Raw genomic sequence first — 27,401 nt, forward strand, 5'->3', positions numbered from 1 at the left:
CTGGGGGTGAATGGATGGATCTTGCCAAGTATTTACATCCCTTTTCTACTTCAGATCCTCAAGGGTATCCTTGGACTTACCTCTAGGCAAGGGGAAAGTAACATGAGGTTTTGCTTCCGAAGGGCATACTTTTTTGTGAAGTCCAGCTTTTATGGTTGGTAAGGCAGATCTCAAATGTTTTCCCACTTTCTGAGCAAATTTCGAGCAAAAGTAATTAGACCCTATTTTTGTTTCTTTATTTATTCCATGAGGGATGGGGAGCAGGTAAACGTGGGTTGATGGGAAGTAAGATTTATTGCAAGGGAAGCTTTGCCTAGCAGGCTGCCTCTTACCAATCAAGCACGTTTATTAGATTCAGGCTTTTTTCCCTTTGTGCTTCTGATTTGCCTCTTGATAGTGTCTAAAAATATGGGTTAATATGAAATGTATACCACTTTTAGACAGGTGGCTGGCTTGCTTCTCTGGCAGTTTGACATTTGACATTTCATCCCTTGTGAATTAATAATTTTTTTTACTCTGAGGTGTATTTTTTTTAACTTAGCTTTCCCTTTTCTTAATATATTTTTACTGATTTCAGAGAGGAAGGGAGAGGGAGAGAGAGATAGAAACATCAATTATGAGTGATGGAAGGCTGCCTCCTGCATGCCTACCACTGGGGATCTAGCCCACAACTCAGGCTTGTGCCCTGACCGGTGGGAATCGAACGGTGACCTCCTGGTTCATAGGTCGATGCTCAACCACTGATCCACACTGGCCAGCCAAATGAGATGTATTCTTGGCGCCTAGTGGCAAACTAAAGGAAATAACAGGGAGCATGGATCAGAATTGCATTCGTAGTTGGCGAAATGTGCCTTTGAGTAACTACTAGGATGTTATGTGTTTATAGGGCTCTTTAGCTAGTATATAGATTTTGGGAATGAGCCTGTGATACCTATGCCTATTTTTCTGCATTAACCACCAGTAGATAGATAATTTCCTTCCCTCGAGAAAAAAAATACACTTTAGTTCTTAGATTATAGATTCCTAGTTGTGAAAACATTGTGGCTTTGGTTTCTGAATTTGTGCTTATTGGCTCAAGGATAGTAAATCTTTATATATAGGGTATTGGACACATAGAGGTACGTACCAGTACAACTTGTTGGTTGGTTATTATCAGGTGCTCATATTCATCATGAAGGGTGTACTTTATTGTATCTCACAAAGTTGGCATTTAAAACTGTAGGGTTTTCTGAATTTGGATTTCTCCCTTTCTTTAGAGTGAGTGAATAACCATGTATACACTTTCTGAATAGAATTATTCATTTTATGCCAGGGTTGATTCTCCTTATGGTTCTTGAATTTTTGTAGAACCTGGTGGTAAGAGTAAGAATTATACCTTTACCTGTATAATCTTTTTAATTTTGTATTTTGTTACTAGAGGCCTGGTGCATGAAATTCATGCAGGGGGTCCCTAGGCCTGGCCAGAGATCAGGGCTGATTCGGGCCTTCCTTCCCCCAGCTGCCGGCTGCCAGCTGCTGGCTGGGACCTTCCTTCATTCCACGCTGCCCCCTGGTGGTCAGCACACATCATAGTGAGCGGTTGAACTCCCATTCGGTTGAACTCCTGAGGGGACAAATTGCATATTAGCTTTTATTATATAGGATTATTTTTTGTTAATCCTCACCTGAGGATATTTTTTCCCATTGATTTTTAGAGAGAGTGGAAGGGAGGAGGCGAGACAGAGAAACTTCATTTTTTTTATTAAGTATCTTTTTTTTCTTTTATTGATTAAGGTATTGCATATGTGTCCTTACCCCCCATTGCTCCCCCCCCCCCCAATGTCCTCACCACCCCTGGTGTCTGTGTTCATTAGTTATGCTTATATGCATGCATACAAGTCCTTTGGTTGATCTCTCCCCCTTACCCCCATCCTCCCCTACCTTCCCTCTTAGGTTTGAGCATCTGATGGATGCTTCTCTGTCTCTGGATTTGTTTTGTTCATCAGTTTATGTTGTTCATTATAATCCACAAATGAGTGAGATCATGTGCTATTTATCTTTCTCTGACTGGCTTATTTCGCTTAGCATAATGCTTCCAGTTCAATCCAAGGTTGTTGCAAAATGGAGGGAGTTCCTTCCATATTACAGCAACATGTACTTCAAGTGTGAGAGAGAACAATGATTAGATGACTAAAATGTACAAAACTGGGGCAGGAGGAACCTGCAACTGAGGTACATCCCTTGACTGGAATGAACCAATGACCCATCAGTCCTGGGCTGACCTTCTTACCACTGAGCAAAACCAGCTAAAGGCTACATGTATAATCTTGATTAATTCTTGAAACAATCCTATGGGGTAGGTACTTGGTATTTCTAATTTTGCAGATGAGAAGGAAACTGAGGCATAAGTTCATTGAGATCAAAGAACTTGATCAAAAGTTAATACAGCTTATAATTAGTGATGCTGGAATTGAACCCAGTCTTGACTCCAGAGCTTATGTTCTTAACCATAAGGCATTGATGATTCTTTAAGCTGCCAGATCTAATATGATTATGACCACTTTAGCCCAAGTATTACAAGAAACACATGTTAGCTACTATTGTGGTCATTTGTTGCAGCTTTGAGTTTTAGCTGTTAACAATATTTTGTCTTTAAGTACAGATGAGATAGTGGGATAAAGGAAACAATTCCAGGAGAGTCTTTAAGTTATGTGAAAAACCCTTGTAAAGAACCACATATATACTAGTAAATGTAGAGAATTACTTTTAAAAAGTATGGTGCTCCCTGATTATTTACTATGAAAGAGCTTCAAGTGAATGTTCAGAAGAACTATCTCAGGCTGAAGTGTCATTCATCACAAGCCATAATCAGTTGAAGGATGATCTGACAGGTAATGCTTGAGTGAGTTGAACCCACAACACCAAATCACTCTTGATTCTCTTCTAATGTGAGACATAATATGAACAATTAATGCATTACCATTAATTTTGTTACACAGTACCAGATTTTTTTCTTTGTCAGATCTTCTCTTGAGCACTTGATTAGGTCTGATTTTTACTTGTGTTTATATAAAAAAGAAATTTTCTAGGATAGTGTGGTGAAAAAATAGCGAGTAGCCCTGGCCGGCTTGGCTCAGTGGATAGAGCATCGGCCTGCGGACTGAAGGGTCCCAGGTTTGATTCCAGCCAAGGGCACATACTGGCGTTGCGGGCTCGATCCCCCATGGGGGGCGTGCAGGAGGCAGCCGATCAATGTTTCTCTCTCATCATTGATGTTTCTATCTCTTTCTCCTCCCTTCCTCTCTGAAATCAATAAAGAAATATATTTAAAAAAATAGCAAGTAGGCAAGAGGGAAGAAAATAAACTGATGATCTGACAAAATCATACATTGAAAAGTCAGTTATTTAAAAGTGATCCTGCTTATGTGAGTATCAGTCATTCTTAAATTTTATTGCCTTTTTTGGGGGTAGGGAGAAGAGTAGTGATGAGAAGTTTCTTTATTCATTGCATGCATATCTTTTTTTGCCTTAAAAGTTATATGGTTAGGAAATAAATGTTTTGTTGGTAATATAATCTGTCATATCATGTACACATACTTGTGCAAACACTTATTGGAAAAGAAAAAATATTTTCATGGGAAGTTTGTTAATAATTATTGTGGCTCAGGACATGCTCTATTTGGAAGAATACTATATTCAGTTGTATTAGATTTGTGCTCTTTTATGATTGGAGATACTTCTGAAAATACCTATATTAGTTCTAGCCAATTGTGATTTTTGCCCTGGGAAAATATTCTGTGAATTTTGCCTCGTAGCCACTATTCCTTTTCTTTTTTTATGTGATGTTTTTAATTTAGGCCTTATAATAACCCTTTGAGGTAGTAATTCTTTTTTATTGATTTTTAGAGAGAGAGGGAGGGAGAGATAGAAACATGAATGAGAGAGAAACATCAATGAACTGCTTCCTGAATGCCCCCTACTGGGGATCAATTCCTGTAACCAGAGCATGTGCCCTTACCAAGAATCAAACCTGCAACTTCTTGGTGCATGGGACAATGCCCAACCTAATGAGCAACACTGGCCTGGCTGAGGTAGTAATTCTTTATTCCTACGTTATAGATGAGGAAACTGAGACTTTGGGAGGTTAAATAATACCCTCCAGGGCTCCCAGTGAATGAGCAACAGACTGAGTTTGGACCCCATGTCTCTGTGACTCCAGGCTTCTGCTTGGCACCCATGGCTGTGTGGCTTCCCTTGATGTCATAGCACCCTTTGTCCAGTTTGGGAGCTAATGCTGTGCAGGTATTTCAGTTGACATTGGAGAGAACTTTTACTGATGTGATTGGCCCAGAATCTGTTGGATGTGCACCACTATTTTCTGATACTATCTCTGAGACTTTGTCTTTCAGTTTTGGCTTGAAGTAGCCATTCTTGTTATCTGTAGTTCAGTTTTCATGTTAACTGTTCCATTCAATATTTGTTTAAATATTTGTATGGCAGATATATATATATATATATATATATATATATATATATATATATATATATATATATATATATTTCTATGTTCCATTTTTAAGGGAATGCTTTATTTGTTGATTAATTACATTAGTATCAACTAGGGGGCAGGCACTGTGCTAGGGTTTGCAAAGGTTGACAAGGTGGAATCTTCTGTGAGTCTCCTGCCAGTCTCCTCTCAACCCCTCTCCCCCCACCACCTGCCTCAGTGCAATACTCCCATCCCTAATGTGATCTGGGAAAGGAAGGGGGCCAAAGGAGTTAGGAGGGTTAATTATTTGCATTTAAAAAGGCACTTCCCCGGTGTGGAAGATTCACTTAGGTTTTTTTTTTTTTTTTTTTTTTTAACTAACTGCAGCTCAGCCCTAGCCAGCCACAAACAAAAGAAGTTTATGTCCCTGGAATAGTACGTAGATGCTTTTTAAGATCACCACCTTGCCTGCTTTTAGGTTGAGTGGTTTTTAAGTGGAGTGCTCCTTAAGGTAAATATCACCAAAGGAAACGAAGGTGAATTTCGCTCTTCACAAAATTCATGCCTCCTTAATTAAGGCATTCTTCATTTAGCAAGGGAGTTAGTAAGTAAATAAGCAGTCACAAAGTGCTAAAATGGAGGTATATTGGTTGTGCTAGGGATCAGAAATGAAGGAAAGCCTAATTTGGGGACTGTCTAGGAAAAGTTTTGCAGAGGAGATGGTATCTGTATTGGGTCTTGAAGATGAGTTAGCAGTTAAGGGTTGGCTATGAAAAAGGGCAGTCCAGGCAGAGGGATTTAGTATGGCTAATGATTAGTCTTACTTTCCACATAGCAGAGGAAATAAGCCATATACACAAATAGTTTTGCAGCAGGATATAAAATGATAAATGTTGCATTGGGTAAAAACTAAGTTGCTGTGGGAGTTCAGGGTAGAAAGACATTTCTGAAAGGGTCCATGGAAGGTTTTATAGAGCGCATTTGAATCTGGCCCTTGGAGGGTGGGTATAGTTTTGACAGAGAAGACTGGCCTGGGGGAGGATTCCATAGCACCTTGAGTAAAGGAATGTTGTATATATTAGTGTTTTCTATTTGGGAAAAGGTTAACTTAGAATTTTTAACTAAACTGCTGGACAAATATTGTATGACCATTGTGCAATTAGCATGGTTTTCTTTCTAGCTTTATTGAGATGTATTTGACATATAATGTTGTGTAGTTTAAGGTGTACAATGTGATGATATATGTATATATTTAAAAATTACCACAATAAGATTAGTTAACATAATTACCTTTTTTTTTTTTTTGCTGCTGTGGTGAGAATATTTAAGATCTACTTATATAGCAGCTTTCAAAGGTATATTATGGTATTTTAACTATAGTCACCATGCTGTACATTAGATATCCAGAACTTATTCATGTTATATTGCAGTTTCTGGGTTAACTTTTTTTTAATCCTCACCTGAGGATATTTTTTCCATTGATTTTTTTTTTTTTTTTAGTGAGAGTGGAAGGGAGTCAAGAGGGGAGCGGGGGGCGGGGGGAGAGGGGGGAGAGAGAGAGAGAGAGAGAGAGAGAGAGAAACATCCATGTAAAAGAGCCATATCTCTTGGTTGCTTCCCGCATGCTCTGACTGGGGCCCAGGATCGAGCTTGCAACCAAGGTATGTGCCCTCGACCGGGAATTGAACCCGAAACTCTTTGGTCCTCAGGCTGATGCTCTAACCACTGAGCAACCAGCCAGAGCTCTAGGCTAACTTTTGTAGCTTGATGATCTTGTAAAAGCCACATGTACCTTGTAAGTGAGCCTGATGATTCTAGTTCAGGACTGTCAAAGGTATTACCTACTTTTCTTAAAGATTGTGTAGAATTTAATGCACAGATTTTGAATGACTATGATTGTTTTAAATCTGTCCTTAGTTGTCTTTATTTTGGTCATCTGAAGTGGTCTGTTGGCTTTTGTGTGACATTTGATGTATAAAGTCCAAACTCAAAACTAATTTATTTTCAAGTAATACTGGATTTGCTATTTTGCTTATTTGAGTTATGTTAGTTACTTTTTTATTTATTTGATAGCATTTCAAACCTAGTTCTGATATAATGCCTGTTTTGAAAATGTGAATTTGTTCCAACAAGGGGACAATTTGAACATAAAAATTTTCATTTGTTTATGCAATATTTTGTCTGCAAGGTTGGGGTCAGCAAACTATGGCCACCAACCAGTGGCCTATTTTTGTAAATAAAGTTCTATTGGAACACATCCAAGCCCATTTGTTTACATTGTCTGTGGCTGCTTTTGTACTACAATCTCAGAGTTGAATAGTTACAACAGAGACCTAATGGCTCACAAAGCTTAAAATATTTATTATCTGGCCTTTTATAGAGTTTGCAGGAAACTACACCAAGCTTATCTGAGCTGCATTAAAATATTTGCGTATACATACACACACTTCAGACATCTACCAGTTATCACAGTTCATCCCTTATGTTATGGGTCTTACCCATCCACATCTGTTACAATTTTCCATCCGATTTCAGATAGCCCTCCTTCCATCACTTCACAATAATTCATAAGCTGCAACCCTTCAGATGCCCACTTCCACAAGCAAACTTAAGGTCTTTTTCAAGGAAAAGTGCCATGTTTATTGGTCTATTTGTGTATTTCTTTTTTTTTTTTTAAATATATTTTATTGATTTTTTAGAGAGAAGAAGGGAGAGGGATAGAGAGCCAGAAACATCGATGAGAGAGATCGATCAGCTGCCTCCTGCACGCCCCCCAGTGGGGATGTGCCCGCAACCAAGGTACATGCCCTTGACCGGAATCAAACCTGGGACCCCTGAGTCCGCAGGCCAATGCTCTATCCACTGAGCCAAACCGGTTCGGCTATTTGTGTATTTCTTAATCACTTAACATTTGTACGCCATAAGCGTCTATAGACGCAAGTGGCTTACCTTTTTTAATTAAATTTAAAATATCGTGGCAGTTAACTGGTTAATATGTGTAAAGTTATGCTACCATTTTTATTAGGTTTTTCTTTTTAAAAAATATATCACTGATGATACTTTAAAAAATTTCTTTTTTAATCCTCACCTGAGGATATGTTTATTGATTTTAGAGAGAGGAAGGGAGAGAGAGAGAAAGAAAGAAAGAAAGAGAAAGAAACATCGATTAGTTGCCTCTCATAGGTGCCCCAACCAGGACTGAACTTGCAACCTATGTATACTCTCTGACTGGTGATTGAACCCGCAGCCTTTCGGTGTAGGAGATGAGATGATGCTCTAAAACAACTGAACCACAGCGGCCAGGGCTATATATTTTTTTTAATTTTTTATTCCTCATCCAAGGATATGTTTTTATTGATTTTTAGAGAGAGAGGAAGGGGGGAGAGACAGAGAGAGAGAGAGGGAGAGAGAAAGAGTGAGAGAAACATCGATGTGAAAGAGAAACATTAATCCGTTGCCTCCTGTACATGCCCCCACTGGTAATCGAACCCGAAATCTTTTGGTGTAAGGGAGGACACTCCAACCAACTGAATCACCTGGCCGGGGCTGGGGGATGTTTCTGATTATCAACTAAAGAGGTTGAGTTAGTTACAAACTTTAAAAAAGTAGTTTCAGTTACTTGTACCATTGTTCTTTTTATTTTATAATATAGCTCCAAGTTACACTTGTAGTATCCTTTCACTTCAGGGTGGTGGACTCCCTTTAGCATTTCTTGTAGGGCAGGTATACTAGCAACAAATTCCCTCAGTTTTTGTTTTCTGTCACATTTCTTCTTCCTTATCCAAGGATACATTTGCTACATGTAGAATTAATTGTTGGTTAACAGCCCCCCCCCCCGCTCCCCGCCAGCACTTTAAATATGTTATGTCTCTGGTCTTGAAGGTGTTCAGCTGTTAATTTAAGGAGGGCCCTTTGTACTGGTTACTTCTGTTGGTTTCAAAATTTTCTTTAACTTTTGACAGTTTACTTATATTTTGATTCAGTGTGGATCTCTATCCTACTTAGAGTTCGTTGAGTTTCTTAGATATGAAGAATCGTGTATTTTATGAAATTTGGGAAGTTTTAGGTTACAGTTTCTTTTTTTTTTTAAATATATTTTATTGATTTTTTACAGAGAGGAAGGGAGAGGGATAGAGAGTTAGAAACATTGATGAGAGAGAAACATCGATCAGCTGCCTCCTGCACACCCCCTACTGGGGATGTACCCGCAACCAAGGTACATGCCCTTGACTGGAATCGAACCTGGGACCCTTGAGTCCGCAGGCCGACGCTCTATCCACTGAGCCAAACCGGTTAGGGCAAGGTTACAGTTTCTTAAAATATTCTTTCTGTTCCTTTTTCTCTATCCTTTTGCTACTGTTATTATGTGTGTGTTGGTATGCTTGATGGTGTCTATCCTGATGCTCTATTCATTTTTCTTCATTATTTTTTCTTTCTGCTTATGCTGGTTAATCTTAGTTCACTGATTATTTCTTCCTGTTCAGATTTTCTGTTGAACCTCTATAGTGGATTTTAAATTTCTGTTATTGCACTTTACTATTCCAAAATTTTATTTGGTTTCTTTTTATAATTTCTTTACTGGATAGTCTTACCGTGTTTAAAACATCCTGGTTTCCTTTACTTCGTTGTCCATGATTTCCTTATCATCACTTTTAGTGTATTTAAGATAGTTGATTTTAAAGTCTTGTCTCCTAATTCCAATGTCTGGGCTTCTTTGTGGACAGTGCTCTTAATTTCCTTTTTTTCTAGTGAATGGGCCATACTCTGTTGTTTCTTTGCATGCATGTAACTTTTTTTTGAAATGGACATTTTGAATATAGTCATATGCTGCATAATGGCGTTTTGGTTAGATGGACTGCATATATGATGGTGGTCCCATAAGACCAGCTCCCAAGGAAAGTGACAGTGAATGTTTTAGCAGGAGCTTTTTTTTTTTAATATGTTTATTGATTTCAGAGAGGAAGGGAAAGGGAAAGAGAGATAGAAACATCAATGATAAAAGAGAATCATTGATCGGCTGCCTCTTGCACGCCCCCTACTGGGGATCGAACCTGCAACCTGGGCATGTGCCCTTGACCAGAATCGAACCCGGGATTCTTCAGTCCGCAGGCCGACGTTCTATCCACTGAGCCAAACCAGCTAGGGCTTAGCAGAAGCTTTTGTGGACCTCAGTAAGCTGCTTAAAAAGTTTGAAAACATGGACCCCCAACAATGAAAGGTTTCCATTATAGTGAGGAATGTTCATAGCGCATTATCTGCTTACAAGCAAATCTTTGATGAAAAAAAAGAAACAAACCAAGCAAAACTACCATGGACATATTTCTGAATAGAGTTATTTCACCTTGGGAAGAGCCTCAGGCAGTTCTACCAGGAAGTATTCCAGAAGGAAGGTGTTGTTATCACAGGAGATAATAGGAGATGATAGCTTCATGCATGTTATTCACTTTGAAGGCCTTCCAGTGGGACAAGATGTGAAGGTGAAACATGGTGATATCATATTCATCATCATGATCTTGTGTAGATCTATACTAATGTATGTATGTGTGTGTGTTTGTGTTTTCTTTTTGTTTGTTTTTTAATCTTCAACCCAGGATATTTTTTTCCATTGAGTGGAAGGGAAGGGAGTGAGGGAGATACAGAGAAGCATCGATGTGTCTAGAGACACAACAATTCGTTGCGTCTCACACTTGCCCCAACCAGGGCTGGGGAGCGAACGTACAACCCAGATATGTACCCTTGACTGGGAATCGAACCTGTGACCCTTTGGTGTGTGGGCCAACGCTCTAACCAAATAGCCACACCGGCCAGGCTTGTAGCTTAGTTTTTGACAAAAAACTACGCTGCAATAAAAAAGAAAGAACTCTGCCATTTGCAACAGCATGGTTGGACCTGGAGAGTATTATGCTAAGCGAAATAAGCCAGTCAGAGAAAGATACGTACCATATGATCTCACTCATATGTGGAATCTAATGAGCCAAATAAACTGATGATCAAAAATAGACCCAGAGACATAGAAGCATGAACAGACTGTTGAACCTCAGAGGGAAGGCAGGGGAGGGTGGGTAGGAAGAGATCAACCAATGAACTTGTATGCATATAAACATAACCTGTGAACACAGACAGTGAGGTGATGAGGCACACGGGAGTGGGCTGGAGGTGGTTAATGGGGAGAAAAAGGAGGACTTACGTAATACTTTCAACAATAAAGATTGAAAAACAAAAAAGAAAGAAAATATTTTTGTACAGCTCTACAACTGGTTTGTGTTTTAAGCTAAGTGTTATTACAAAAGTCAAAAAGTTAAAAATTTAAAAGTTCATAAAGTAAAAGAAATACAGTAAACTAAGGTTAACTTGTTGAAGAAAAAATTTATTTTTATAATTTGAGTGTAGCCTAAATGTACAATGTTTATAAAGGTTACAGTAGTGCAGTAATATCCTAGCCCTTCACATTCACTCACCACTCACTCACTGACTCACCCAGAGTTACTTCCATTCCTGCAAGCTCTATTCTTGGTAGGTGCCCTATACAGGTAACCATTTTTTAATCTTTTATACCATATTTTACTGTACCTTTTCTATGTTTAGATGTATTTAGATATACAAATTACCATTGTGTTACCATTGCCTATAGTATTCAGTACAGAAACATGCTGTATAGGTTTGTAGCCCTGGAGTGATAGGCTATACCATATAGCCTAGGTGTGTAGTAGATTCTACCACAGTGATGGCGAACCTATGACATGCGTGTCAGAGGTGACACGCGAACTCATTTTTTTGGTTGATTTTCCTTTGTTAAATGGCATTTAAATATATAACATAAATATCAAAAATACAAATCTTTGTTTTACTATGGTTGCAAATATCAAAAAACTTCTATATGTGACACGGCACCAGAGTTAAGTTAGGGTTTTTCAAAATGCTGACACGCCGAGCTCAAAAGGTTCCCCATCACTGTTCTGCCATCTAAATTTGCATAAGTGTACTCTGACCTTTTTGCACAATGACAAAATCACCTAATGATGTATTTCTCAGAACATATTCTGGTTGCTAAGTGAGGCATGACGGTATTTAATGTAGTAACCCTGGGAAATTTTATTCCTCCTCCCCAGGATTTGTTGTTACTGTTTGTTTTGGGTTGTAATTTTTGTTTAATGAACTTTCTAACCTATTTTCATAAAGACTATATTTTTTGTCATGTATAGACACTGAAGTGCTTGTTCTGGTAGTTTATTGGTATGTTGTGGTTTGACAGAACTTTCCTTAAATGCCTAGAAGCAAACGTAACAAAACAACTCTCAATTTTTGCAGATTGTCTCAGTTTTGCAGATTGTATCAGTGTTTAGCCAGGTCATTTACAACTCTTCTCTAGCCTTCACTTCCTGATTGAGTGGAGGCTAAGGGGTCAGCCAGAGGTGAAAGCTTATGGCTTTTTCATGTCTTTTCTGAGCATGTGTCCAGCCCTGGGCATGTGGGTGGCCTTCCAAATACCCTAGCCCAGCCGTGGGCAAACTGTGGCCCGCGGGCCGGATCCAGCCCGTTTGAAATGAATAAAACTAAAAAAAAAAAAAGACAGTATCCTTTTATGTAATGATGTTTACTTTGAATTTATATTAGTTCACACAAACACTCCATCCATGCTTTTGTTCCGGCCGTCCGGTCCAGTTTAAGAACCCATTGTGGCCCTCGAGTCAAAAAGTTTGCCCAACCCTGCCCTAGCCCATGGTTGGCAAACTGCGGCTCGAGAACCACATGCAGCTCTTTGGCCCCTTGAGTGTGGCTCTTCCTAAGCCTTAGGAGTACCCTAAATAAGTTAATAACAATGTACCTACCTATATAGTTTAAGTTTAAAAAATTTGGCTCTCAAAAGAAATTTCAATCGTTGTACTGTTGATATTTGGCTCTGTTGACTAATGAGTTTGCCGACCACGGGCCCTCGAGAGCCACATGCGGCTCTTTGGCCCCTTGAGTATGGCTCTTCCACAAAATACCACAAAATACCACGTGCGGGTGCGCACATACAGTGCGATTGAAACTTCGCGGCCCATGCGCAGAAGTCAGTATTTTGTGGAAGAGCCGCACTCAAGGGGCCAAAGAGCCGCATGTGGCTCTCGAGGTGCAGTTTGCCGACCACGGCCCTAGGCTATGCAGGAGCTTTTTAGAGACGTTATTTCCTCACGATTTCTTTCTGCAGCTTCTTCCTGTGCTTTTACATTTGTCCAGTGCCTGACCCACTTATTATCCCTTGTCCCAGGTAGCTGTGGATACTAATATTTGCCTTTAAATGTCTCGGACAAACCCCCCACTCATCTCAGGAACTTGCTCTTCCTGAGAAAGTTCTGAGTTGGGTGAAAGAAAGGCAGACCCCTGACAGAATTCATCAGATAACGATTGAACAGGTCAAAACACACAATGACAATTCTTTAAGAATGAGGTCCATAGCCTTAGCCGGTTTGGCTCAGTGGATAGAGCGTTGGCTTGCGGGGGAGAGGGGAGGGGGAAGGTCCCGGGTTCAATTCTGGTCAAGGGCATGTACCTTGGTTGCAGGCTCCCCCCCCCACTTGTCCCAGGCCCTGGTTGGGGGCACGTGCAGGAGGCAACCAGTCCATGTGTTTCTCTCACATCGATGTTTCTCTCTGTCTTTCCCTCTCTCTTCCACTCTCTTGAAAAAATCAATGGAAAAATATCCTCGGGAGTGGATTAACAAAACAAAACAAAACAGAAAGAATAAGGTCCATATTACTTTCTTTGGCATCTGCAAGTTGCTCCAGGAATGTGGGCCACTGTCTTTGTGGGTGCTACCTAAGCCAGGGAGTGGGGCATGGTTGGTGCATAAGTTTAAACACTACAGTGCTCTCATATCAAAGTTCAGCAGCTTTTTCTCTTAAGTGTTCCCTTGATAGTTGTAAGTTTTGATTAGATTTTAGAGTTTCAAAAAGTTGATTTTGACCATTTTTATCAGCGTAATTGTTGCCTTAATGTGGGAACGCAATTTTGGAGTTACCTGCTTCACCATTGTGTATGATGTCATTCTTGGTATGTTTGTTTTAATCCCCATGCCAGTGCCACATTTTTGTAATAACTATAGCTTTTTATGAAGTCTTGATATCTGCTAGGGCATGAATGCTCATGTTCTTTGTACTGTCTTGGCTATTCTTTATCCTGTATTGTTCCATAGTATATATCCCTTTTTATGTTCTTAAATTCTTTGATAAATGTTTTATTCTATTTTGATAAATCTTTAAAGGCCTAATGTGAGCCAAGCATTGTTTTAGATAAAAGTTTCTTAACTTTGCATTACATAGACATTTTGGTCCAGATAATTTTTTGTTGTGGGAGGCTGTCTGTTTATGCGTTGTATCCCTGGCTTCTACACAGTAGGTAGGTACCAGTAGCAACCTTCCCTCAGTTGTGACAACCAAATATGTTTAAGTACATTATTAGATGGTCCCCGTGGGTGGTGGGAGTGTGGGGGTGGTACAGTTCTCCCATTTGAGAACTATTAACCTAGATTATGGGGATTCACATATGTTTAATACTGAGGAAGTGGAGGAGTAAATGGCTGAAATGCCTTGTGATGGAGTCAAGTACAGTTACAGAGATACAAATCAAGAAATGTGGAAGAATAGCAAAAAATTGCCTTGGAGAATTGGTGGCAAGTATTCTCTAAAAGAGAGAGATGGTGTTTTTGAGTTGGGTCTTAAGCAAGTGGGTAGAGTTGATTAGGAGGGGAATGTTCTAGATGGTGGAAAGGGGAAGTCTAGATACTTGCTAAAATGGGGCCCTTATGTGTTTTGAGAATACCAAGACATTAAGTGTGATTTGAGAGGATATGAGTTGAAAAAAAGGAAGATAAAGGATGTCCCAAAATTCACGCAAGAAGTAATTTTGATAGAAAACACAGGTTTATAATTAAAAATTGTAAATTTTTTATTGATTCATAAAGTATACAGTATAGGGTTATGTATGGAATAGCATATCGGGTAAATGGATTATCATGTCGCAATAGCGAGCACCATTAACTGTTATTGCCCGAGCAGCCGCATTTTTGAAGAAGAATGGTCCGATGATGCCTCCAGCCCAAAATCTGCACCAAACAGTGACACGTTGTGGATGCATTTGTTTCTCAACAATCACTCGTGGATTTTCTGAACCCCAAATGCGACAATTTTGTCGATTAACCAAGCCATCAAGATGAAAATGAGCCTCATCAAAATTCAGCCACATTTATGCAAAACGGTCATGGAAAATTTCAACAAAAGAGTGCGTATGTGCCAGCAAAGCCGTGGAGGCCATTTACCCGATATCCTATCCCATACATAACCCTATACTGTATACTTTATGAATCAATAAAAAATTTACAAATTTTAATTATAAACCTGTGTTTTCTATCAAAATTACTTCTTGCGTGAATTACTTCTTGCGTGCGGGACACCCTTTAGTTGGAGTCAGATTTGAAAAGGTTATTTATGCTGTGCTAAGATGTTTAATTTTTTTGCCTTTTCATTATACAAAACTAATATATACTTTAAAAGTCTTTAGAGTGATATGATCAACTTTTTCTAAAGAACAATAAAGATATAGTAAAATGATAAATAAACATGAACATTCAATTCAAGAAGATAAATCTAGATTATAAAGTAGGAAAATAAAGAAGGGGGATGGAGATTTATAAGAAACTAAAACTAGATCTCAGAGATTACTGACATCACTCTGTAGACTTTTTTCATTTATATTTGTCAAAATCCTTAGATATTATCAACACTAATAATGATTCTTGATATTTCAGAGCAGGATTGAAGTGGCAAATGTACAAAGTTTTTATATTTTTTTCAAGCAAAATTATCAAAGATATATTTTAAACTGGCATCTGCTTTCTTGGATTGGACATGTAGTCAGATTAACTGAAACTGGACTCAATAGTTCTGTGTCCTGAGAAAAAGAAGATATTTGAATAAGAGTTTAAATGCTACAGATTTTTTGTAATTTTAATTTTGATACTATTTCATACTTATAGAAGAGTTATAGGACCTGTAAAAAAAACTACTCACCTTTTATCTAGAGTCACCATTGTTAATATTTTGTCCCCAATACTTTATCATTTTCATTTTCTCTTGTTATACTCATTTTTGTTTCTGAACCATTTGAGAGTAAGTTGTAGACATCATGCTCCCTTTTCCATTAAAGCTTCATCTATTTTCAAAGGACAAGGTTATTATTCTTTTACACAATTACAGGGTAATGATCAAATAAAAATTTTAATACATACGATACTCTTATCTAATCCAAAATCCATATTCAAATTTTCTAATTGCCCTAATAATGCCCTTTGATTTGGAAGTTCTTTGTGTCTCATTGTCTTTCCTGACCTTGATATCTTTGAAGAGAGCTGGTCAATTAATTTTTGAATGTCCTTTGTGTGATGCCTCCTTATGATTAGATTTATGGATTTTTGGCAGGAATAAAACAGAAGTGATGGTGCATTCTTTTTTTAATTAAAAGTTTATTGTTGAAAGTATTACATATGTCCCCTTTTACCCCTATTGTCCCCTTCTAGCCTGCCCCCTTCCTCCACCCCAGGCCTTCACCACCCTATTGTCTGTGTTCATGGGTTATGCATATATGCATACAAGTTCTTTGGTTGATGTCTTCCCAACAACCACTCTTCTCCAACTTCCTTCTGAAATTTCCACAGTCTGTTTCATGCTTCTATTTCTCTGCTCCTATTTGGTTAATCAGTTTATTTTGTTCATTAGATTCCACATATGAGTGAGATCATGTGATACTTGTCTTTCTCTGACTGGCTTATTTTGCTTAGCATAATAATTACAGGTCCCTCCATGCTGTCTCAAAGGGTAAGAGATTCTTCTTTTTACTGCTGTATAGTAGTATTCCATGGTGTAAATGTACCACAGCTTTTTTATCCACTCATCTATTGATGGGCACTTGGGCTGTTTCCATACTTAGCTATTATAAATTGCACTGCTGTAAACATAGAGGTGCATACATACTTTCTGATTTGTGTTTTAGGATTCTTAGGATATATTCCTAGAAGTGGGATCACTGGGTCAAATGGCAGTTCCATATTTAATTTTTTGAGGAAACTCCATACTGTTTTCCATAGTGGCTGCACCACTCTGCATTCCCACCAGCAGTGTACTAGGGTTTCCTTTTCTCCACATCCTCGCCAGCATTTGTCATTTGTTGATATGTTGATGGTAGCCATTCTGACAGGTGTGAGGTGATACCTCATTGTCAATTGAATTTGCATCTCTCTGATGATCCTTGAGCACTTTTTCATATGTCTCTTGGCCATCTATCTATATGTCCGCTTTGGACAAGTGTCTATTTAGGTCCTTTGCCCATTTGTTAATTGTATTGTTTGTCTTCCTTTTGTTAAGTTGTATGAGTTCCTTATATATTTTGGATGTTAACCTCTTAATTTATGTGTCATTGACAAATACTAGTATGTTCTCCCATACAGTGGGCACCCTTTTCAATTTGTTTATGGTTTCTTTTGCTGTGCAGAAGCTTTTTATTTTGATGTAGTCCCATTTGTTTATTTACTCCTTCGTTTCCTTTACCCTAGGACCGTGGTAGGCAAACTGTGGCTCGCGAGCCACATGCGGCTCTTTGGCGCCTTGAGTGTGGCTCTTCCACAAAATACCACAAAATACCACGTGCAGGTGCGCACGTACAGGGCGATTGAAACTTCGTGGCCCATGCGCAGAAGTCGGTATTTTGTGGAAGAGCCACACTCAAGGGGCCAAAGAGCCGCATGTGGCTCGTGAGACGCAGTTTGCCGACCACTGCCCTAGGAGATGTATCCCCAAACATATTGCTATGAGAGATGTCTGAAATTTTGCTGCCTACGGTTTCTTCTGTGATTTTTATGGTTTCGCAACTTACATTTAGGTCTTTTATACATTTTGAGTTTATTCTTGTGTATGGTCTAGTTCAGCCGTGGGCAAACTACGGCCAGCCGGCCAGATCCGGCCCGTTTGAAAAGAAAAATACCCTCAATTAAGGATTAGCAAAAAAAAAAAAAAAAAAAAAAAAAAGGAAATGGCAACAACTACATACCTATGAAATGTAAACGGATTAAATGTTCTAATCGAGACACAAATGGCCCAGTTGGCGTGGCTCAGTGGTTGAGCATCAACCTATGAACCTATCTCTCCCTCTGCCTTCCTCTCTGAAATCAATAAAAAAAATAATAAAAATAAATAAACGAACAAACAAAAGAGAGAGGAGCTCATAGACACAAAGAACAAATTGATGGTTGCCAGATGGGGGGGAGGGTTGAGGGGCTGGGTGAAAAACGTGAAGGGATTGAGAAGTACACATTGGTAGTTACAAAACCATCATAGGATGTAAAGCGCAGCATAAGGAATGTAGTCAATCATGTAACTGGTATCGTGCCAGGTGGTGCGAGACGTATGGAGGGGGTGATCACTTTGTAAGTTACATAAATGTCTAACATGCTGTTCACTTGAAACTAATACAATATTAAATGCCAACTGTCATTGAAATTTTGTTTTGATTAAAAGAAAAAGCCAGCCGGAGGACAGAGTTTAGTGGTCAACAAAGTCAAATGGCTAAGGGATTGCAAGATCAGACCTGCACGTCTCCACGGGACACAGCCCCGTGAAGATAAGGGTGATTTCATGGAAAGCGTTTCGGGGGTGGGTACAGGAGAAGCTGACCTCAGGGAGTGGAATGAGGAAGAGGGTGAGGAAAAAAAAATGAAATGAATAAAACTAAAAAAAAAAAAAAAAAAGACCGTACCCTTTTATGTAATGATGTTTACTTTGAATTTATATTAGTTCACACAAACACTCCATCCATGCTTTTGTTCCGGCCCTCCGGTCCAGTTTAAGAACCCATTGTGGCCCTCAAGTCAAAAAGTTTGCCCACCCCTGGTCTAGTTTCATTTTTTTGCATGTATCTGTCTAATTTTCTCAATTCCACTTATCAAAGTTACTGTCTTGACTCCACTGTTCTTGCCTCCTTGTCAAATATTAATTGAGTGTAATGGCTTGGGTCGATTTCTGGGGTCTGTGTTCTGTTCCATTGATCTATATCACTGTTGTGCTAGTACCAGGCTGTTTTGGTTATAATGGCTTTGTAGTAAAACTTGATATCTGGTATTGTGATCCCTCCCACTTTGTTCTTCTTTCTCAAGATTGCTGTGACTATTTGGAGTCTATTTTGGTTCCATATACTATTTTGGATTAATTGTTTTAGATCTGTGAAATATCCCATTGGTATTTTAATAAGGATTGTATTGATTTTGAAGATTGCTTTGGGTAGTATAGACATTTTTTAAAAAAATTAAATCTTTATTGTTCAGATTATTACAGTTGTTCCTCTTTTTTCCCCCCATAGCTCCCCTTCACCCAGTTCCCACTCCACCCTCTGCCCTCACCGCTCCCCCACTGTCCTCATCCATAGGTGTACGATTTTTATCCAGTCTCTTCCCGCACCCCCAACAACCCTTTCCCCCTGAGAATAGTCAGTCCACTCCCTTTCTATGCCCCTGATTCTATTATATTCACAAGTTTATTAGGTTCCTTGGATTATTTATTCACTTGATTTTTAGATTCACTTGTTGATAGATATGTATTTGTTGTTCATAATTTTTATCTTTATTTTTTTCTTCTTCTTCCTCTTCTTAAAGGATACCTTTCAGCATTTCACATAATATTGGTTTGGTGATAATGAACTCCTTTAGATTATTCTTATCTGTGAAGCTCTTTATCTGACCTTCAATTCTGAATAATAGCTTTGCTGGATAAAGTAATCTTGGTTGTAGGTTCTTGGTATTCATCACTTTGAATATTTCTTGCCATTCCCTTCTGGCCTGCAAAGTTTCTGTTGAGAAATCAGCTGACAGTCATATGGGTACTCCCTTGTAGGTAACTGTTTTTCTCTTGCTGCTTTTAAGATTCTCTCTTTGTCTTTTGCTCTTGGCATTTTAATTATGATGTGTCTTGGTGTGGTCCTCTTTGGATTTCTTTTGTTTGGGGTTCTCTGCGCTTCTTGGACCTGTAAGTCCATTTCTTTCACCAGGTGGGGGAAGTTTTCTGCCATTATTTCTTCAAATAGGTTTTCAGTATCTTGCTGTCTCTCATCTTCTAGCACCCCTATCCAGCAAATGGCTCTGCGCAGGGCTTGGGCGGGGCGGGATCAACAGGGCGGGCGGAGGGAACAGTTATGGTTGCTCTCAGTACCGTTCCCAGAGGCTCTGCTTCTCAGAACCCCAGCAACCGCTGCAAACCTCGGAGAGAAAGCTGTCCTCACGTTCCAACTGATGCCAGACACTCCCGCTTCTCCCGTTTGAGTCTGAGTCCCTAGAGACTCGCCCGGATCTGGAGCTCAGAGTCTGAGACTCCCTCTTGATTGAAAACGACAACCGCGCCCTCAGCCACCAGCCCGCTTTGCACACACACCTCTGTACCTTTAAATTTTCCACACTGTGCCTCCTCTGAGCCTTGGTATGCTGTTGTCTTTCCTTCTAGTTGAAGAGTCTCTCCTCAGCCAGCCTTCCTGTGGTTCTGGGTGATGTCCGTTCCGTCTTTTAGTTGTATTTTTGAAGTGGTTGTTTGCGGCAGCAGTCTCCGGTGTTTACCTATGCTGCCCTCTTGGTCTCTCCCCTATTTTTGTATAATAATATTCTTTATTTCAGTCAGTGTATGCTTAATTTCTAGTTGGTCCTTTTTCATATCCTTTAGGGTCTCACTAGATTTATGGAGGGTCTCACTAAATTTATCGGTGGTTTCTAGAAAATTCTTGAAAAACCTTATATCCATGGTTTTGAACTCTATATCCAGTAGTTTGCTTACCTCCATTTCTGTCATTTGTGACCTGTTTATTTGTTTCTGCATTTTGGCTGTTTCCCTGTGTTGATAGAGTGGCTTTCTGTGCTAGGTGTCCTATAGGGCCCAGTGGCTCAGCCTCCCCAGTTACCTGGGGTGGACACTCTTGGTCCACCCCTTTGTGGGCTTTGTGCACAGTCTTGTTGTAGTTAAGCCTTGATTGTTGTTGGTATCACTGGGAGGAATTGACCTCCAGCCAATTGGCTGTGAGAATCAGCTGTGTCTGCAGTGGGAGAACTTCTGTGCTGGAGACACTCTTATGGGGCAAGACTTGCTTCAGTGGGGCTTTGGTGCTCACTGAGTCTGCCCCCTGAGTGTGTCTCTTATGGATATGAGGAGTTGTAATCTGGATGGTCCCACTCTGACCACTGGCTACACTGGCTCTTGGATCTCTAAGGAGGTGCTAATTTAGTCTCTGCCTGAAGCTACCCAGCAGGAGCTATGGAGAGATCTGCAGATTCCTCTTCTTTGTTTGGGGTTTGGAGGTGCCCAGATGGGGCCCAGCTGTGAAGCAATCAATGCAAGCTGCTGTGGGGCCTTGGGCCTTCTTTTGGATGTTCTGGGTCTCTCTGACCCAGCTGCAGTTTGTTAGGTAATTTTAGATTGCAAAGGGCCAGGCCATTCATATGCAAAAGCCTCTGCGCACAGCTTGGGTGGGTCAGGGTCTCAGGGAATCAACAGGGTGGAGCAAACAGCTATGGCTGATCCTCAGTTCTGCCCTAAGAGGCCCCAGGCCTCAGTGTCCCCCAGTAATCGGTAATCACTGAAGCACCTGTGAGAGAAAGCCACCCTTGAGTTCCTGCTGCCATACAGTCCAGTTTCTCCCTGTATGAGTCTGGGTCCCCGGAGACTCACCCGGAACTGGAGTTCAGAGCAGTCGGGAGCTTGTGTCTCCCTCTCGATTGAAAAAGACAACCGCGTCCTCAGTTGCCAGCCCTTTCCGGGTGGGACTTCATACCTCCGCACTTTACTTCTGCACCTCCTCTGAGTCTCAGTGTGCTTTTCTCCATCCCTTCACTCTTATCCTGTGTGAGTCTTTTGTTCTGAGATTGGTCTCTTGTAGACAGCATAGAACTAGCTCATGTTTTTGTATCCATTCAGTTATCGTGCGTTTTTTGATTGGAACATTTAAACATTTTACATTTAAGGTTATTATTGATAGGTACTTACTTATTGCTATTTTAATTCTTTATGCCTATATTTTTCTGTCTATTTCTTCTTTACAACAGTCCCTTTAGCATTTCTTACAGTGCTTCTTGGTGGTGATAAACTCCTTTAGCCTTCTTTTTGTCTGGGAAACTCTTTTTTTAAAAAATATATTTTTATTGATTTTAGAGAGTAAAATAGAGGGGGAGAGATAGAAACATCAATTATGAGCCCTAGCTGGTTTGTCTCCGTGGATAGAGTGTTGACCTGCAGACTCAAGGGTCCAGGGTTCGATTCCAGGCAAGGGCGCACATGCCTGGGTTGCTTGCTCGATTTCCAGTGGGGGGCATACAGGAGGCAGCCGATCAATGATTCTCTTTCATCATTGATGTTTCTATCTCTCTCTCCCTCTCCCTTTCTCTCTGAAATTAATAAAAAAATGTATTAAAAAAAAGAAGCATCAATGATGAGAGACAACCAAGATGTCGGCATAGGTAAACAACTGAATTTGCTGCCGTGCACAACCACATTAAAACTACAACTAAAAGACAAAATGTATACCATCCAGAACCACGGGAAGGCTGGCTGAGTGGAAATTCTACAACTAGAAGGAAAGAGAAAAGTGCACTGAGTCCGGTAGGAGGTGCAGAGGTGTAGAAGTGCGGAGGTATGGAGGCCCATGTGAAAGGGGCTGGCAGCTGGGTACACTGTTGTCTTTTTCAATCAGGAGGGAGAAACAAGCTCCCGACTGCTCTGAACTCCAGTTCTGGGTGATAATTTGGGGACCCAGACTCATACAGAGAGAAACTGGACTGTTGGCATAGGGCCGGAACGTGAGGGCAGCTTTCTCGCAGAGTTGCTTGCAGCGGTCATTGTTCCTGCACGGGGGCCGTGGGACACAGATCCTGGGACCTCTTCGAGGCAGAGCAGACTGGCAGCCATTGCGATTTGCTCCACCCTGATGCTTCTCTGAGACCCTGCCCCACCCAATTTACAACCCCACCCAAGCTATGAGCAGAGGCTTTTGCATATGAATGGCCTGGCCTTTCTCTGCGTAAAAACCTGGGCAGACTCAGTGAGTGCCAAAGCCCCACTGAAGCAAGTCCTGCCCCATAAGGGTGTCTCCAGCACAGAAGTCCTCCCATTGTAGTCACAACTGGTCCTCACAGCCAATTGGCCTGGAGGTCAATTCCACCCAGTGATACCAGCAGCAATCAAAGCTTAACTACAACAAGACTGTGCACACAGCCCACAAAGGGGTGCACCAAGATTGTCCACTTCAGGTAATTAGGGAGGCTGAGCCACTGGGCCCTATAGGACCCCTAGCACAGAAAGCCACTCTATCAACACAGGGAAGCATAAAAAATGTGGAAACAAATAAACAGGTTACAAATGACAGAAATGGAGGAAAGCAAACTACTGGATATAGAGTTCAAAACCACGGTTATAAGGTTACTCAAGAATCTTTGAGAAACCTCTGAGAAATATAGTGAAACCCTCAAGGATACGAAAAAGGACCAATTAGAAATTAAGCATACACTGACTGAAATAAAGAATAATATACAGAGATCCAACAGCAGACTAGAGGATCGCAAGAATCAAGTCAAAGATTTGAAATATGAAGAAGCTAAAAACACCCAAGCAGAAAAGTAAAAGGAAAAAAGAATACAAAAATATGAAGATAGTGCAAGGAGCCTCCGGGACAACTTCAAGCATACCAACATATGAACTATAGCGGTGCCAGAAGAAGAGAGAGAGCAAGATATTGAAAACCTATTTGAAGAAATAATGACAGAAAACTCCCCCTACCTGGTGAAAGAAATAGATTTACAAGTCCAGGAAGCGCAGAGGATCCCAAACAAAAGGAATCCAAAGAGGACCACACCAAGACACATCATAATTAAAATGTCAATGGCAAAAGACAAAGAGAGAATCTTAAAAGCAGCAAGAGAAAAACAGTTACCTACAAGGGAGTACCCATATGACTGTCAGCTGATTTCTCAACAGAAACTATGCAGGCCAGAAGGGAGTGGCAAGAAATATTCAAAGTGATGAATAGCAAGAACCCACAACCAAGATTACCCAGTAACACTATCATTTAGAATTGAAGATCAGATAAAGAGCTTCACAGATAAGAAAAAGCTAAAGGAGTTCACCACCACCAAACCAGTATTATATGAAATGCTGAAGGGTATACTTTAAGAAGAGGAAGAAGAAGAAAAAGATAAAGATAAACATTATGAACAACAAAGTGACAACAAATACATATTTATCAACAAGTGAATCTAAAAATCAAGTGAATAGAAAAAAAATTGATGAACAGAATAAACTGGTGAATAGAATAGAATCAGGGGCATAGAGAGGGAGTGGCCTGACAATTCTCAGGGGGGAAAGGGGTGTGTGGGGTGCGGGAAGAGACTGGATAAAAATCGTACACCTATGGACGAGGACGGGGGGATGTAAGGTCATGGGGTGGGGTGTGAACCAGTGGAGGGGACCTATGGGGGGAGGACAATGGAACAACTGTAATAATCTGAACAATAAAGATTTATTTTTTAAAAAAGGAAACATCAATGATTAAAGAGAATCATTGATCGGGTGCCTTCTGCTCGCCCCCTACTGGGGATTAAGCCTTCAACCTGGGCATGTGCCCTTGACAGGAATGGAACCCTGGACCCTTCAGTCCGCAGGCCGATGCTCTATCCACTGAGCCAAATCAGCTAGGTCTGGGAAATTATTTCACTGTCCATTTGGAATGATAGCCTTGGTGGATATAGTAATCTTGGTTTCAGATTCTTGCTTATTATTCTCTTGAATACTTCATTGCATTCCCTTCTGTCCTGTTGAGTTTCTGATGAGAAATCAGCTGACAGCCTTATGGGACCTCCTTTTTAGTTAAAAAAATTGCTTTTCTCTTACTGCCTTTAAGATTCTCTCTTTGTCTTTAATTTTTGACATTTTAATTATGATGTGTCTGGGTGTGGGCCTGTTTGGGTTCTCCTTGCTTGGAACTCTGTGCCTTCTGAAGTTGTGTGACCTTTTCCTTCACCAGGTTAGGGAAGTTTTCTGCCATTATTACTTCAAACATGTTCTTTATTCCTTGCTTACTTTCTTCCCCTTCTGGGCCATCTATTATGTGAATACTGTTAAGTTTCATGTTTTCCCACAGCTCCCTTAATTGTTTTTTCTTTTTTGGTTCTTTTTTTTTTATCCTCATCTGAGGATATTTTTCTATTGATTATTAGAGAGAGTGCAAGAGAACAGGAAAGACAGAGAGAAATATTGATGTTGAGAGAAACACATTGATTCGTTGCCTCCTATATGCGCCCTGACCAGGGCCCGGGCCAGGGAGGAGCCTCTAACTGAGGTACATGCTATTTACTGGAATTGAACCTGGGACTCTTTGGTCTGCAGGCAAACTCTTTATCCACTGAGCCAAAATGGCTAGGGCTCTTTTTTGGTTCTCTGAGTGATTTTTTCTGCCTTGTCTTCTAATTCATTGACCCGTTTCTCTCAGCTTCTCCTAGTCTGCTGTGTATTCCTTCCACTGTGTTCTTTATTCGTGCTATGTTAATCTTCATAGTTACTATATCTTTTCTCACGCTGTTGAGTATCTTTGCCATCATTATTCTGAAGTCTGTGTTTGATAAATTTCTTATCTCTATTTCATTTAGCTCTTCCTCTGGAGAATTCTTTTGTTCATTCACTTTGGGCTTGGTTTTTTGTTCCCCCTTTTTGGCTGCCTGGTTGGTTTTGCGTCTGTGTACTAGTGCAGTACAGCGTCAGACCCTCTTCGTGACAGGCCTTGTGTATCATTTGGAGCTATCAGCAATCCACAGCTTGTGGCTCCCTCTGCTGGGGCTGGTTGTCTTTGGAAAGGACCAAGATATGCACCAGAGTCTGCTTTTCCTAGCCCAGGGCCCAAAAAGTGATCAGGCAAAGACTCAAAGCCCCAAGAGATCCTCCTCTGTCTGAAGTCTGATTGTTGTCAGCCTTGATTAATTTCAAACTATCCACCACAGGGTGGTGGGAGAGGCTTCTACAGGTAGACTGCCCCCCCCGCCATTAGCAAACTCCTGAGGGAGAAAGTTCTCCTCTGCAGCACTGTGAGGCAATGACTCAGCACAGGAACCAGGGTGACTGCCCTCTGATCTTCAACCCCAAAGCCTCCAACCCTGGACTCTCCTCACACAGTTCCAGTCCACTCTTCCTTTCCTCTGTTGGAGCCCCAGGTGAGTGGCTGCACACGATATTTTGTGTGTTGGCTCTTTAAGAGGGTGCCTGCATTTCCAGCCATCTGTCCCTGGCAGACAGTAAACCTGCTGCTTTTCATAGCCAGATGTTCAGTGGGCACCTTTTTTCAGTTCTGGTGCTCTGGGCTGAGGAGCCCAGCTTGGGTATTAGACCCCAGAGTTCTCAGTGGGACCCCCCCCCTCACCCCCCACAGCTGAGATATCCCTCCTGGACTTTACCTTCTGTCTGTAGGAGCCTGGCCACTCCTTTAATATCTCCACACTTCCTACCAGTCTCTATGCGGTCTCCACTTTCCATCCTTGGTTATCAGGGTTCTCTCAAACTAGTCCTCAGTTGATTTTTCAGGGTGGTTTTTCTGTACTTTAGTTGTATTTCCAGTTTGGTCCTGGGAGGGTGTCGGTAACGCTTATATTTACTTTACTGCCATTCAGGAGATGTTTTTAAAATCAAGCTTTTGGCTCCTGGCTGGTCCCATCCTGCTCCCACCAACACTCACTCTTTTCCTGGTCTCTGGCTGAAACGCAGGCAGGGCCAGACCCAGCGAAAAAGCACTGGGGAGGTGAAGGAGCGGGTGAAACCCCGCAGGGTCCCCCACCCCCAGCTATGAAGCCCTAGTGACTCTGGAGCCCACAGAAACACAAGGTTTGGTGTACATGTTGATGCATTCTTAGCAGGAGACACATGATGTCAGTTGGTTCCATTACTAGCGATAATTTTGATTTCTTGGTTAAAGTGGTATCCACCAGATTTTTCTATGTAAGGTTAATTTTTCTGATTTTAACCAATAAATAATTTGTGGCAAGATCCTTTGAGATGGTGTAAATAATCTTGTTTCTCAAACTTTTATTTACTGGGTTTAGCATTCATTTATTACTATGATTTTTAAAAAATAAATTGGTGATTGTCTAATTTCATTTTTTCAGCATTACTAGTTGACGTTTACAATGATGTGTTTGAAGAAAAAATTTTTAAAAAGTTACATTATCTTGGAGAAATGATGTAAAAGAGTAATTGGTCTCAAATTTGAAAATTGCTATAATAAAACAAATGAGAGTGAGAAACAATAAAATATAATAGAAAATAATAAACTGTATGGTTAGGCCTATGGAAATCGTGTTAAAGCCTGCCAATCCCAGATTTGTTGTGTTTGTTATAATCTGTCTAAGAACAGTTTGAAGAGCCCTGTTTGGGTTGCTCAGTTGGTTGGAGCATCATTATGTACACTAGTAGGTTGCTGGTTTGATTTCTGGTCAGAGCACATACCTAGTTTGTGGGTTTGATCCCAGGTTGGGACGTAAACAGGAGGCAACTTATCAATGTTTTTCTTGCACATTGATGTTTCTCTTTCAAATCAATAAAGACATCCTTCGGTGAGGATAAAAAAAACAAAACAGAATAGTTTGCAGAAAAACATTCTATGTGTGACCATTTGTTGCTTTTCCCATTATTTTTTCTCCTTTGGTTTCCCACCTATCTCTTTCTTTGGTGTAAAAATTATGCATTGTGATGGAGGTTTGTAGGGGCAAGAAAAATAGCCCCAAACTCTGACTCTGTAATGGATTTTTATTTACCATGTAGTCATTAAAAACGATGTAGATGCATTAAAATAGAAAGAACTCTCCAGTCCTGAACAGTTTGGCTCAGTGGTTGGAGTGTTG

At 40.4% G+C, this 27,401-nt stretch overlaps 1 protein-coding gene across 1 annotated transcript in view; it reads left to right on the plus strand.

Moving 5' to 3' along the window:
* ATRX (ATRX, chromatin remodeler) overlaps window positions 1-27,401 on the plus strand; it is a 265,117-nt gene that overhangs the window by 1,043 nt on the left and 236,673 nt on the right.

This window comes from Myotis lucifugus, unplaced genomic scaffold, assembly GCF_000147115.1.
Source record: "Myotis lucifugus unplaced genomic scaffold, Myoluc2.0 scaffold_4, whole genome shotgun sequence".
In the NCBI taxonomy this organism is placed as follows: domain Eukaryota; kingdom Metazoa; phylum Chordata; class Mammalia; order Chiroptera; family Vespertilionidae; genus Myotis; species Myotis lucifugus.